This window comes from Thunnus thynnus, chromosome 17 (genome assembly GCF_963924715.1).
Source record: "Thunnus thynnus chromosome 17, fThuThy2.1, whole genome shotgun sequence".
Classification (NCBI taxonomy): Eukaryota; Metazoa; Chordata; class Actinopteri; order Scombriformes; family Scombridae; genus Thunnus; species Thunnus thynnus.
Genome location: NC_089533.1, coordinates 13,971,827 through 13,985,943, shown reverse-complemented (window position 1 = coordinate 13,985,943; position 14,117 = coordinate 13,971,827). Strand labels below are relative to the sequence as shown.

Sequence of the window (14,117 nt, the reverse complement as noted above, 5' to 3'; positions counted from 1 at the left end):
TGCAACACAAAATCAACATTATAGGCATGTTAAAAGTTGCCGTTACCTCAGTTGGAAGAACTGTTATTGTGTCAGTTGAGAGGTAGTGACATAAATGTTAGACACTCATAAGGAGTTTGAACAGAGCTCAGAGTGCACTCTATCTGCCCCTGGGCACGATAGATTTATAGTCAGTTGTAGATTCAAATGGGATTGTGATGATCCTTTCTTAATGTGTGCACTGATGTGCATGTTGTAAGTGTGTTTATATCAGGTAAACGCTTGAACTTTTTAGATAAAAAGATGAGATAAGCCCTATGTAATTACTTTTTTTTTTTTTTTTTTTTTTTTTTTAGAACTTGCTAATGAAAACCACCAAAATGTTCAAACAGAGAAGTTTCTTTCCTCTGCGCTTGATGTCCTCTGCCTCAAGGCAGCAGTCAGTCAGTCGTATTTCATTGTGTTTGTCTGGAGGGGGAACACATTAACCTGCCTCAGCTGTCACGCTAGCTCACAGTTGAGTGAGTCAGCGTCAGCAAGAGAAGTTGGACCTCAGCATACCATTCTCACACATCAAAGGCAGGCTAAAGTGACTCCATACGCTGAGCCTCCATGGCTTGGTATTCACATATCCATATCCGGTACTGTTTCCTGACCAGTTCATGGAGTTGGTACAAACAAACTGTTGTGAAATTAATTCCCACACCTTACTCCGTTGCCAGGTACCCAAAAAGGCAATAATGACAATATAAAGATTAATGGTAATCATACTGGATTTCCCAGTGAGAAAAAACTCTTTATTGTTCCTTTGAAGTTTTACCTGTGGGTGTTCCTTCATAGCAGACAAACAGAGAGGGCAACAGATAATCCTCCATCCATATGTTGTGCAGGCGTACAATAATTATAGACTTTTTGTATTTGACTCTACAGTAGGCATTCAAACAAACCGCAAACCAAATTTCAACACTGGTGGTCATAGTGGTAAATTAGAGGTGAGGCTATATAATGACTGAACTCTGTCACTCCTTGCTTTGCGGTGAATGTTTGGTTCTGAGTGTTTTCCCGTTGACAATGCTCATGTCGTACTTCTTCCTTTAGCTATGTCCTCAGATGGCTCAGTTGTCATAACTGCTATAAATATATGAAATGAGCCATGCATGTAAAAGAAGTGCAAATTCATGAAAAAAGAAAATTGTTTTTGCCTGTTCAAATAAAGTAAATCAGTACCATACTGGTCTACAAATTGCTCCACAGGCAGTATTCTGACCTCTTTGATGAACTGCATGTGTGTTGATCCATGTTTTTGCATCAATGTGCAAAAACACGGACATAATGATTATAATGATTATAAGATGGATTCCAGGAACAAAAGTCAAACAAAACAAACAAAAACAAAAGTGAAAAGAAATGCCACAATTTTTTTACACTTTTGTTGCTGATCAATCTCTATCTCTGTATCTCTATTTTCCATCTCAAAGCAACTTTGTCAGTGCTGTTCTTTTCCCTGCTAGAACGTGCCATCAAGCAGCCATTGTATTCCAGCTCAACCCTGTCATTAGCTGGCTAGGGTGTGGGGAGTACTGTTTACAAACAGCTGCCTGCCATGACCAGAGAGAAAGTGACACACATGCTATGTACTCCAGCATACCCCAAACTTGTCTATCTCTATCTGCATGACTGGCTGAGATTTTTCTGATAAAACATCACGGTTAAAGTATTGAACAAATACTTTTAATCTCCACAAATTTACCAAAAGAGTAAAAATAGAACATCGATAATAGTCATAGTTATGCAGGTCTATTATTAAGCATCGAGACATCAGGAAACATTACAACAACCTTCCAAAAGGCATCATCTGCATTACTGCTTTTTATGGACACATACTGAAATATTTGTTAACCACCTAATGTGGATAATGGGATGGAAGAACAACGGTTCCTTTAGCAGACATGTGGTACGAATTTAGAGAGAAAACGTGTTTCATCATTACATTGCCACGTTGTTGGTCTGTCTCCAAGCACACCTTGCGGTGTGAGGAAGGACAATACAGCTCTTTCACAGCTCTGACCCAACTGTCACACCTTTTATCCAGAACATCTATTGGCTTCATGGACAAAAGCAATTGTTCCCAATGAGAGCAGAGACAGATGAGATGAACTGAGCATGAAACAATAGACACAGACAGATTGACTTGAAAGTTTGGAGTAAATAGAAAAGGAGGAAAACGTTGGAATTACAGGAATATTGGAAGATTATAAAAAATGGTCAAAATTTACGATTCCGGTTGTCGTCATTTAGATCAGAGTGGTCTGTGCCACCCTGCATGCTGGGCTCTAATGACAAACATTAGAGATTATAAGAAGTATCCCTTTATTCTCAAACACCAATTGCTTCATATTCCCAATCAAACAGCCCCTTTGTCTCAGAGTTTCGTCCAAGCACGGGGGAAACAGTGCGCTGCATTGACGAGACGCAGACAGATTATCTTGTTTGAATGGCTTTTCCAGAGCAGCAGAAAGGCCAGCACAACAATAGGTAACTTGTTGTAGGCACAACAAATCTAATATTCATTTAACATAGCCCATGGGGGCTGCTCATGCTGGTACAGTAACTGTTTGTATTTGCATAATACACTCCACCTCAGCAGGGCTGCTAATTGGGCTGGTTGGAGGGAGCCAAAAGCCCTTGATGAAAGAGAGCAGCGGCCACAATTATCATAGGAGACACAACAATGTAGGGATTGAAATAATTTCTTTTATGCCTTCATGGGACTGTCTTCTCCTTTCGAACAGTCTGACTTTTCCAATTAAAAAAGTAGGCAGCAGTCAAACGTCAAGCTTAGAAAGTAATCTTAAACCTCAAGGATCACTGAATATCTTAGTCAACTTCATATAGAAACCAAAACAGCCTTTATTGTCAATTCAAAATGCTATATTTATGTGAGCATGTAATCTTCATGCACTAACCTAACCCTCATGTGTGGGTTTGTCAGTCAGCACGTGACTATGTGTGCAGACCATAAACTGTATGGTGCAGACATGCATGCGTGTGTGGGTGGGTGTATGTGTTTGATATTGCTAACAAACTCAAAAAAAAAAAAAAAAAAAAAGCTCTTCTCTGCCCCTACGTTCATTAGTGCTGATTGAAGTCATATGTGCTGCTGGTAACATTTGGCAGAGAGGTTTGTGTTTTTCTCTGCTTGGATATGATAGTCGCCCGTGATGTGTCAGAACCAGTCAGACCTTCCCTTAGTCTCGGAGTTTGCGCTGGAGTGCAGCTTGAGGGATGTGCGTGACTGAGATTGGCATGGGTAACAGAGCTGGAGTCCATAGACCAGATTTGGACTTGTTTTATTACCTTCACTCAGTGTTCAACATCTGTTAGATCACAATCATTCACACGCACCAATAAATATTTTGGGTCTTATTTACACATATTGTCTTGTATAAACTTTACTTGAAACCCTACTTGCAACATCATATAAAATAGCAAACTACAGTATAGGTTACAAAGGTGATAATATTGTTCTATAATATGAATTGACAAAAAAAGCTCAATGAATCCAGCATTTTTCCATGGCTTCCACTTTTTCTATTCAAAGATGATATATTTTTGGATCATATTCTACAAAAGTAAATCATTTCTACTAATATAAATAATTAATTATCATCAAATCATAAAAATAATACCACACCTATTTTGTTAAAGGTTTGCCTGTCTCATGGTGGTGAGATATTATTGTACTCGTTGAACTGCTTGTTAATTTGGGTTACACAAGGGAAATCCACACTGCAAGAATGTTGTGTTCTTCTCAATGTGTTTCATTTAAGTTTCTTAATGAAACACTTGCAAATGGCATTTATTTTCTAACAAATTAACATATTTCCAGGCCCTTGTGGGACAGACTATATCGCCAGTGGTTCTAACAAATTGGAAGATGCAACAGAGTCCCAGAATATGAATGAAAGTAATATGAAAGTAAAATAGATTAAGCTCAAAGTGCGGAAAATTCTGGTAAAGCCTGATAATATAGGAAAGTGTTTCCAGTCAATCAAAAATTCAGCCAATCACTCAGCAAGAGACAGAGAGAGAAAAACTTCATAACCTTCATAGGAAACAGGTGCTGAGTCAGTGAGGAGAGGAATGTCAGAAGAATGGGGAGGGAAGGGTAGCGTGTCTGTGTGTGCATGGGCGAGAGAGGTGTGTGGTGAGTGTGTGAGAGAAGAGTGTGAGTAACGCTGAGTGGAAGCCAGGGAGCCAAGGAGAGAACAAGGGGAGGAGACTCTCTGGGGATTGCGTGCGGACATCAAATGTTTACCTGTAACAAAAAGAAAGGGGAAGGTGTAGAAGGGAAAAAAAGGAGAGGAAAAAAAGGCCGTGGTTTACAGGGGTGGGCGGGGACCCAAAGCCTAAAGCATGAGCTTCGCACGCAACTTAACAATACTACCTTTATGAAGACTGTATTACGTTAGTCAGTGAGCACACACACTCACACACACACACACACACACACACACACACACACACACACACACACACACACATTCACGTAAGATACTGCTGGTGTTACACATTCTCTCTCTCACACACACATACACACACACACACACAGACATACACAGGTCAAGGAATTTAACAGGAATAGATAACTAAATGATGGCACTGACTATGCAGCTCTTCATATGACGCCACACAAAAGAAGTGAAGAAAGCCTTCGTGACCTCCAGATAATGGGATGAAAGAGGCTCAGACTTTTTTTTTTTTTTTTTTTTTTTTTTTTTAATATATCAAGAGTCAGAGCCTCCTCCGTACCTTTTCTTATTCACCAAAGGGGACCAAATAACTAACCCCATCTGTGGAACAGCTGGAGTTATGTTTGACAGAAGGGGTACTTGTGTCCATCCAAGCTCAACCCAGAACCGAAACTTCTGAAAGCATATGTTCAGCATTCCCTCTTGTCCGCGGCCCTCTCTGTGGTTGCCCTGTTCATTTTTCATCATAATTGGCCAACAAATCAAGACAAAATGAGAGTCAGCCTTTGTTGTGGAAACTGCAGCGAGCCCCAGTGATTTACTGACAAGCGGCCTCGTTCTTGCTTTCTCTCAGGGTCTCTGTCTGACTGTCTGTCTCCCGTTTTCTCTCCATCTACGGTATCTTGGCTCTCCATCTCAAGGTTGCCTTATCTGTACCGAGAACAAAAAGCCCAGAAAAACTTGTGCTGGTGGAAGACTGATAATAGATTACTTGACAAAAGTCACATCACGGGATTATATTGAGAGTCTTGTGCCTTCTATTGTGATAGACCTTTACAGTAACACCTCTGAATTATCTCTGTGTTGGTGTGCATGGCTGTAGAATCACATTATTCAACATGATAAGCTTTACAATGCAGACCCTGGACTTACAGAGAACAGTATTACTACTGTTTTGCATGAATTGTGCATGTGGTTTGAGGTTATATGTTTTCACCTACGAGTGACCTGCATGCAAAATGTTGTCAAGACAATTATGAATTTAACCAAACACAACCCTTTCCCTTTTACCAGTCTTCTCTTTGATTGGAAGTAAAATCTGTCAGTCACTGCTCTGATTGGCACCTTGCGTGTAAAAGGCAGAGTTATCGGGATTTAGCTCGGGGCGCCTGCGGTCAGCACAATATGTGTACTATAAATAATTTGACTATGTATGTCGTGTGATGTGTGAGCAGGGAGAGAGAGAGAGAGAGAGTTAGCTACACACACACACCGAGCTCAGGGCTTCCTCTCCTGTGAGCGTCTGCAGTCAGAGCGCAGGTACAATAGGGAGCATTGTTCAGCTGGCAGGCCCCTGCGTGCCGGCTCCCCCTCCGTACCTGAGCACAGAGACAGGTGTATTTCTCCTAGTCACGCATAGCCCTGCCACACTCCCAGCTGCCTACACACAGCCTGCCACTGAGATAACACACACACACCTAGAAAAGCATCCACAGACAAAAGCTGGCATATACCTGCGTGCTGACTACAGACACTCATTTTATTCATCACTCTAGATCCCTTATTTTAACCTATTTTAGCCTTACATTCACCTTATTCTATTTCTGATTTGAACCTTGAACCTTGAACCAATTTATCATGAATGAACACCAAAATTCATGCCCCCACCCAAAACAGAACTCATATTATGAATCTCCAAAAACTAACACACATCCATAGGCAAAAATCTACATGCCTAAATGTACAGCTGCACAATCACTGCATGGTATTTCCCTGCAGGAAATTCATGTGTAGTTTGCTGATAATTAGTGCTTTACAGTTTTATGTTTACAAGACACAGAGACCCAATAAATGGAGGCACCTGCAGGTTAAAATTCTCATGGTCACAAGATGGTAAGACTCCAGGAAGGGTGTGTTTGTCCAAAGAAATTCCCCCTTCGCCCAGTGTAAGAGTGTGTGTTAGGGAGGAAGGAGGAGTGAGTCATGCACATGTCAATGGTAGAGCTAGTACAGGCCAAAAGTTCATTTAATTTCCCTTTAAGTGGGAAAACATGTTTTGAGTAAACATTAGAAACCCTGTTACAGTTTGACACCTTAATGAGAGGGAGAGAGGGATAAAGGGAGATGAGGAGGTACTTAGAATAAAGGAAGTGATTTTACCTAAATTGTTACACTTCTCACCAATCAAATGTGAAGAATACCATAGTAGGAGGGAGGTCATCGATTACATGGTTTGCTTTAAAAAAGCGTCCCTTCCACAGATCTGACTCCCTGAGGTGTTGGAAGGAAGCCAACCCTATCAGTCTCATAGCACAAGAGGATTAACTCTTTATCCTGGGTGATTCTATAGAGAAGAGGTACACGCCACATTATGTCTTATTATATAGCGCAGGCATAAGTGCACATACAAACCATTTTTCATCAGTGTTCACATGAGTAATCTTCACTTTGAAACCTTGCCTTGACCCCTGTTTAGCTTCACTTTGCCCGTTCCCACGGAGAGGCCGAGAACCTTGGGGGAAGTCAGCATATTGGCTGTACATGAAATTACACGAGCTGCCAACATGGAATCCAACCTCAGGTTTCCTGGCTGATATTTACCAAATTAACTCCCAGGCGGATGTAGAAATAATAACACCCATGAAAAGTTGGAGAGTGGGAAAATAAGGAGGGGAAACCAAGTGTGGCAGGCTAGCACGCCTGTGGTGGGGGCCATGCCAGTGAATGGGCATGCTGTTATTGGGAAATACTTGTCATTTTCTCATCTACCCCTTGGTTTCCATGACGTCATTACCCCCCCTCCCTCCCCCCCCCCACACCTAATAATGCAGCTCACATCATACTATAAGATGGGCTGAGTAGCTAAATAGCTACGGTATGGCCTGCATTATTGTAACCTCTCTGTCTGTCGGTCTCATAGGCTTTTGCTCTCCTGTCGCTGGAGCTTGGGCACTCAGAGCCACATAAGGAAACATTTGTTCCCAGTCTGGTTGAATAGAGCCTTGTGCTGGAGGTAGTCAAAGAGATACAAGAGGATAGGACATCCAAACAGTCCAACACAAGAGCTCTGCTCTGAAGCCCCTCTCTGTCTGAGCCGGGCCAGTAATGAATGTCCTCTAGTCTTAATCACTCTCAGAGCACACACTGGAGATATGACTGACTCCATTGTCCTCCCCTCTATGTTTTGTATGTTGAAAGCAGAAGTCATAGAGGTCATCGCTTCCAGTAAATATTATATTTATTTCACCACCACCAGGTGATCATTGTTTCACTTATATGGGCTCTTTGGGCAGAGTAGCACATACACATTTTTTGTAATCCAGCATAACACATTTTACAGTCTTGATATGGATATACACAAAGCAATTTGTTTAAGATCTGCAGCCTCTCTTCGCTCAGTAAGCCTCATTTCCGCTAGATTCTCCGATGCATTCCTCCTTTTCCTCCAATCTGTGTGAGCAGCGTTCAGAATGGTTTTGTGTTCTCTGGATATGATTATCCTTGTCACACCAATCTGGAAAACATTTGTGTGCACATTAGCGCATACCTACGTACACACACTGGCATGAGTTGATGTAGAGGAGGACGCTCACAAGTGGGCACATATTTGCAAACACTTGCACATACATGTATTATACAGATAGTTAGTTGGAGAATGCTGAGCATAATAGCAGGAGTAGCTGCTGGCTCTCCTGTTTACATTCATTACATAGTTTTAGATAAGAGAGCATTACCTCTTAATTTCCTTTACAAGATAATTACCTCTACTAATACTTTGATTCAGTCTTGATTAATGATTAATGAGCTAAGGGAGCAGAATAACTTTTGTGCATGAAGCAAGGTCAACACAGTGAACCAGATAAAAATGTGTAACCTTCCTTTTCTTTCTTTCTTTTTTTTCTTAAAAGGAAAAAAAAAACCTTCACACAGCAGCGGTGGCTTAGGAATGCGAGACAGGAATGCTGTTGAGTTACTATAAAGGGGGTTTGATCACTGAAAACAATGTCTTTGTGTTTTCATCCCCAGCTCTAGTCACGCAATGCTGTGTGCGCAAACCTCCAACAACTTTTCAACCCGGCACACAAGAAAGCCATCAAGTACCTGCAATTGACAGAATCGCGTGCAATTCAGGTACTCCTGGATTGTATTGGAGTACGGCCAAATGGGGGGTAAAGGAAAAGGCGGAGTGGAGTTTCACCTGCTCAATGTCTAACACACAAACTGTGTTAGAAATCAGTCATAGTGCTGTGATGAGGAGGGACTTTAATAATTCAGTTTGTCCAAAATTTCAGGATGACATAAATTAAGATAAGATAAATTCCCACATATGTGTTAAGTATATGTAGATAAAATATAATTTAATGTATAGGAAAAACTAAGTTTATTGAATATACAGTAGATTTCTTATTGTTTGCCAAACAAGAATGGTTTGTCTATGTCAAAGATTACCCACTTTACCCACAGAGTATATTGTCCCTTTCAGACTATATCAAAGGGAATGCCATACTTAATACAGTCATTGATTAAAAATTATACTAATATCTTAAAACAGTCTTCTAACACACACAGGGAGTGCAGATAATATCTTAAAACAGTCTTCTAACACTTGTCAAAACCATAAATAATGGCAAGATTGTTGTTCTCAGGCGCATTTGTCAGTAAAAATCTAATTTAACTTGAGTGTCATTCAGCTGTCCACTGTAAGTTCATGTATGTTCTAATTTTAGTCTTTGAGTCTATACTCCATTCCCAGTAATCCAGTCCTTGTTTTGAGGTTTAAGGGAAGCTATGATCCCAGAAATACAAGCAAGCCTGGAGGTGGTTAGGACATGAAAGTGAGGTAAGAAAGACAAGAGATTCATTCATTGGAAGGTGATTCAAGGCACCGACATCCCTGTATCTGTGCACAGCGACAGATGATCATTATTACTCACTCACGCTGCTCACACAGGGCTCACACGCAACCTGGGATCAAACTGACAGATGATGAGTGATTGTAACAAATTTATAACAGCCAAGACTCATTACATAATAACATACTTGATTGTTACAGAGAATAATAAAAATAGGCACACTTTATGTCAACAGGTATTTTTTGTTGTTAATGTAAATTAATAAGTTGATTTCCTGCAACAGGAAAATATGTTTTTATCTGGCAATATAGGCAAAATTGAGTATACTGTACTTTTAGTTATACTTTAATGTGACTATCATTGCTTCCAGTTAGAGGTTACTTTACTTTTTTTTCGTGTTATTGCTTTTTAAGATTAGGGAAATCTGATATGATTGTCATGCTCTCAAATATTTAGCAGAACCATCAATAAACTCCACATACCATCATGCTTTGCGTGCTTACGTTGGCTGAGAGCAGCATGTGCTGCGTTGCTACACTCCAACTATGGCTCAGTGTGGCTCCGGCTCTTCACAGGAGCGCATCGTATCAGCTACAGAGACGTTAGTTGGAGCTCAAGCAGGAATCATCACTGTACTGGATCATAAGGAGGAACCGAGCTTCTTTTACTGCTTATTGGAAGTAATCACACTGATCGATCTGCTTGATTTGCCAAAGCACAAATCTGTTTACGCAGGGATTCTTTGGACGCATTAAGTGGATCATATGCAACCGTTGCAGCACTGACACACGTCAAGGAGTTATTATTATCATTATTATTATTATTGGAAAAACTGGATCATGATGGCAGCAGCTAATGGATTCAACGCTCCAGCTGTGGATCTTGTAGGATATAAGGGAATCTCTTGCACGGAATGCGTGCTGTCCAGCAACAGTTACTCGTGCTGCCCAAGTCCTGCTCCTGGACAAGTCTTTTGTCTCTTGGGATACTTTACGCGTGTTCAAGTGTGGCCAGTGACATAGACGGCCAGTACAATGATATGCTTTTGGAAAGTCGATGTCTGTTGTGGCGGGATTTGACATACAGCAATGGAATATCCTGGGATTTTTTTTTCTATTGGTGCTCAGCAGATGTCCAGCGATTTGGATAATGTCAGTACGCATCTCCTGATCCAGCAGGTTTGTAAAAACAAGATAATTATCTACAACTCGTTTGCCTTTTTGATAGTGAAAGATTGAGACTACACTCAGTTTCTGTTACAAATTCATGTTGTCATTTAGTTTTTTGACTCGCCAAAACGTGCAGCTTAGTCCGTGCGTTTCTGGGGACCAGCTGTTGTCATTCGTGGTGTTCCATAAGGGGTCCCAATGTGGAATAGCTTAATTCCACCAGCTATTATTTCACAAACAGAATAAAACGTTTGACAATGGCTTTTTTTTTGACCAAAGGTTCTGCCGTTATCTCCCTACACACCCATTTGGCCTATTATATATTATTATATATCTATTTGGACTCAACAACCAAACTCTTTTTCCATGAGATTCCGAAAGACATCTCTTCTCAAGTTGGGCTGTATTTCTACTGTTTGTCTGGGGAGATGGGTGTGTTTGATATGAAAAACCTTGTCAAACCCCTGGACTGCTCCACATGTTCAGGTTCACCTGTTCAACACTGCTCCGTTATTCTCCGGGCTCATAACGTGCGCATCTCTCACCCTCAAAACAGACTTAGACTGACTTGTATTTCAGACGGATGAATTGAGCACTGTCATTCCCTTACACCCTATTTTGAAATGTACAGCTTTATAGCCTGTCCTTAAGTCGCCATACACCTGCAGTGCCAGGTGTCCACAGCCCATTCACAGAGGCACTATCATATGTTGTGAAAGACCAGGTGCAAAATGAGTGAACTGTGTGGATACAGTGTCCATACTGTAGAAAGCAACATGTAGTCCACCCACCTTCCCCCACAGTGATTCCATTCAGGTGAGAGTAAATTTGTTTGAGCTCCATAACTTTGCCCACAGGGAAGCCTGTCAGCCAAGTGAAGCGGCTGTCATTACAGCAGACTGCTGCTACCAGAAACATGACTTGTGTAACAGTTAAAAATCCCAGCTGTGTCTAACAGAGGGAGGTTTATGTTTAAGATGTTTCATTCAAGAGAAACCTATATCACACACCGATGACACTCATCAGGTTTTGTACCTGTTCTGCAAGTTGGCATTGTGCTTGTTTAACAAGCACACTGTGACATTATGGCATTGCTTTCATAGTGGGTGTGTGTTCATGCAAGTTATATGATGAGGCTTCCACCTTCTTAAAGCATCCCCTCTTCCTCCACCCTTCACCTTTCACTTCTCAATCCCATCCACTTCCTTAGCAATAAAAAATTCCATCTATTGTCAGGGCAGGGGACAGAGCCCCACTATATGTCTGTATACAGCGAAGAGCATAGACCAAGCACCCCCCCCCCCCCCCCCTCCCCTGCAACTCAGCTCCCCCCACACACCCCCTCCATTAAAAATCGTCTCCAAACAAGACCCCCTTTCTCCACTGAAGAGGGACCCTCTGTCTAATGCCAAGTGACTCTCATGGCCAGCATTGACGGTGGGACACTTGCTTCACAAAAGGAGCTGAAGTGTCAAATAAACTCGGTCAGAGCCCCCGACACACAAGAATTCCTTTATCTGGTACCCTGGGAGGCAGACAAAGACAGACTTTGTGTCAGTGAGCAGGCCTTGACTAAACACTGGGGCTTTTTTTTTTTTTTTTTTTTTTTACTCCACTTCTCACAACTTCTGCCTCTTCTTCCTCCTCCTCCTTTTGTCGTTTGAACGGCGGAGCGGGAGCATGTCTGTTGACGTGACCCCGCTCGCCCAGCATCTGCACAGCACACGGCCAACATCACCTCTGCGCTGTGTAAGCTCCACACAAACACAGATGCGCCCATGCACGCCCACTCTCATACACTCGTTTCTCTCCCTCAGACTGTCTCCTAGACATCAAAGTAGCCAGAACATTTCAGTCGATGTGTTTTTTTTTTTTTTTTTTTTTTTTGGATAGTCTTGTTTATGTCTTAGTCTGTAGCTGAGAATCCTAAGGCAGGAATTTGCTTCCTCACCGAGCTGAGTGTGCTGGCTGTGCTGTCATATGATATACTTGTGGTGAACCGCAGTAGAGAGCCATATACACACCAGGGTCAGACACACTTAACAAACCTGTATTTACTCCACTCAGAATTTCCCAGGAACTTTCTCATCACTGGCAGTTTCTAAGAATTAAAAAAAAAAGGATCATCTGTTTTGTCATTGTTAGAATATTGTTCTGTTTTTTCATTCAATAACATCAGTTTCCATTACCGTAAAATACCTGAACAAATCAGGTCACACACACACTTCAGACAAAACAGGCACACACTTTTTCCACACTAAAGATGCTATGCAGTGATTCTATAGAGCTCTATAGATTGGTCCTTGAAGCAAGCCCAGAGTGTTGGAAAATGACCTCATGCAGTGTTGAGACATATTTTAGACAACATTGAAGCAGCACCACTGAGACAATTTCATGGCCCAGAGCTGGAGCTGGCCGGCCCCAGTGATAGACATGTGCATCAGGCCCCCCTGAGGCATGCTAATACAGGCCTGCCGGAGAGCGATAGTCCCCAGCACGGTGGTTAAGGTAAACAGATCAAGTTGCTGTGGTCGAGCGTGTTAATGGTGTGTTTATGAGCTTAAGTTGAGTGGTGATTTATCATGTCTAAACTCAATGCTCACCTGGTCCCTGGCCCTGATCAAGCTCTGAAACTGGTGTGTGTGTTTGTGGGTGTGTATGTGACATTACACTCAGGTGACAACGCTGGCTGAGCGGCGTGACCTCCCGGTGAACCGTGTCTCGATGTCATGACCGTTTTTCGACCACGGAAGGGAAAAGGAAAGCAATAGTAACATTTATTATGCATTAATGACACCTTGTTTTTGTAGCAAATGTGCCCTCAGCATTACCTCATCAGCTCCACAGGGCACAAAGCTCAAATCGCAGGAAAATATCCTTCCATCATTAGTGTCAGATAACCTTTTAATGAGCTCCATGAGAAATATCAGGCTGTTTAAAAAAAAAAAAAAAAAAAGCTGCTGTGTATCCTTTCATATGGAGCACCATTTACACCCAGTTTGTGTGTGGGTGTGTGTGTGTGTGTTTAGATTGGGCTCTAAAGTTTGTCTGAACAGGAGAACTGTCATTTATTAGTAGTGCAGGAACAATGGGGAGCTTGTCTCCGGGGTGGTGGGGGCCAGAGGGGGGCCAGAGGGGGCCGGTGGAGCCAGGGGAGGGTGGCCTGAGATTGGGCAGCAGCCTCTGACCAAGAACAAGCCCCTGTCTCATGGAGAGAACTGCTGACCCTTCCTGAGTAAAATGGCACCTTTGTTTCGAGGTGTATGTGTTTGTGCCTATGTGTTTATGTGTGTGTTAGAGGGAGAAGGAGAGAGTTTTTGAAAAGCTGGGAGCACTGTGTAAAGTGTTTTTTTTTTTTTTTTTTCTCAGAGCTTTGGTGATTTTCCCTGCATTTGTGATTTTCTCTTAGCTGCAGGTTTTGTGATAAGTTCTCACAGTATTCAGCTGTTAAGAAAATTTGTAAGAGATGCGGTTGAATTAAGGAATTATCTGGCACAAAGCTTTTATAACGTATCATTCGGTGAGTAGTCGACTTCTCTGGCAGTTGTCCACAATTTGAGATTTTATAGATGAAATATGAGACATTTTTTTCAGCTATAAAGCAGAATCACACTTTAAAAATGTTTTTAAACAGAGGTATTTGA

The 14,117-nt window shown here is 41.8% G+C and overlaps 1 long non-coding RNA gene across 1 annotated transcript in view; it reads left to right on the top strand.

The window, feature by feature from the left end:
* The first annotated feature begins 9,840 nt into the window (after positions 1-9,840).
* LOC137168123 (uncharacterized) overlaps positions 9,841-14,117 on the top strand; it is a 53,479-nt gene continuing 49,202 nt past the window's right edge. The window contains exon 1 of the long non-coding RNA XR_010924239.1: positions 9,841-10,482. This is a non-coding gene — a long non-coding RNA (uncharacterized lncRNA). The remainder of the gene's footprint in view (positions 10,483-14,117) is intronic.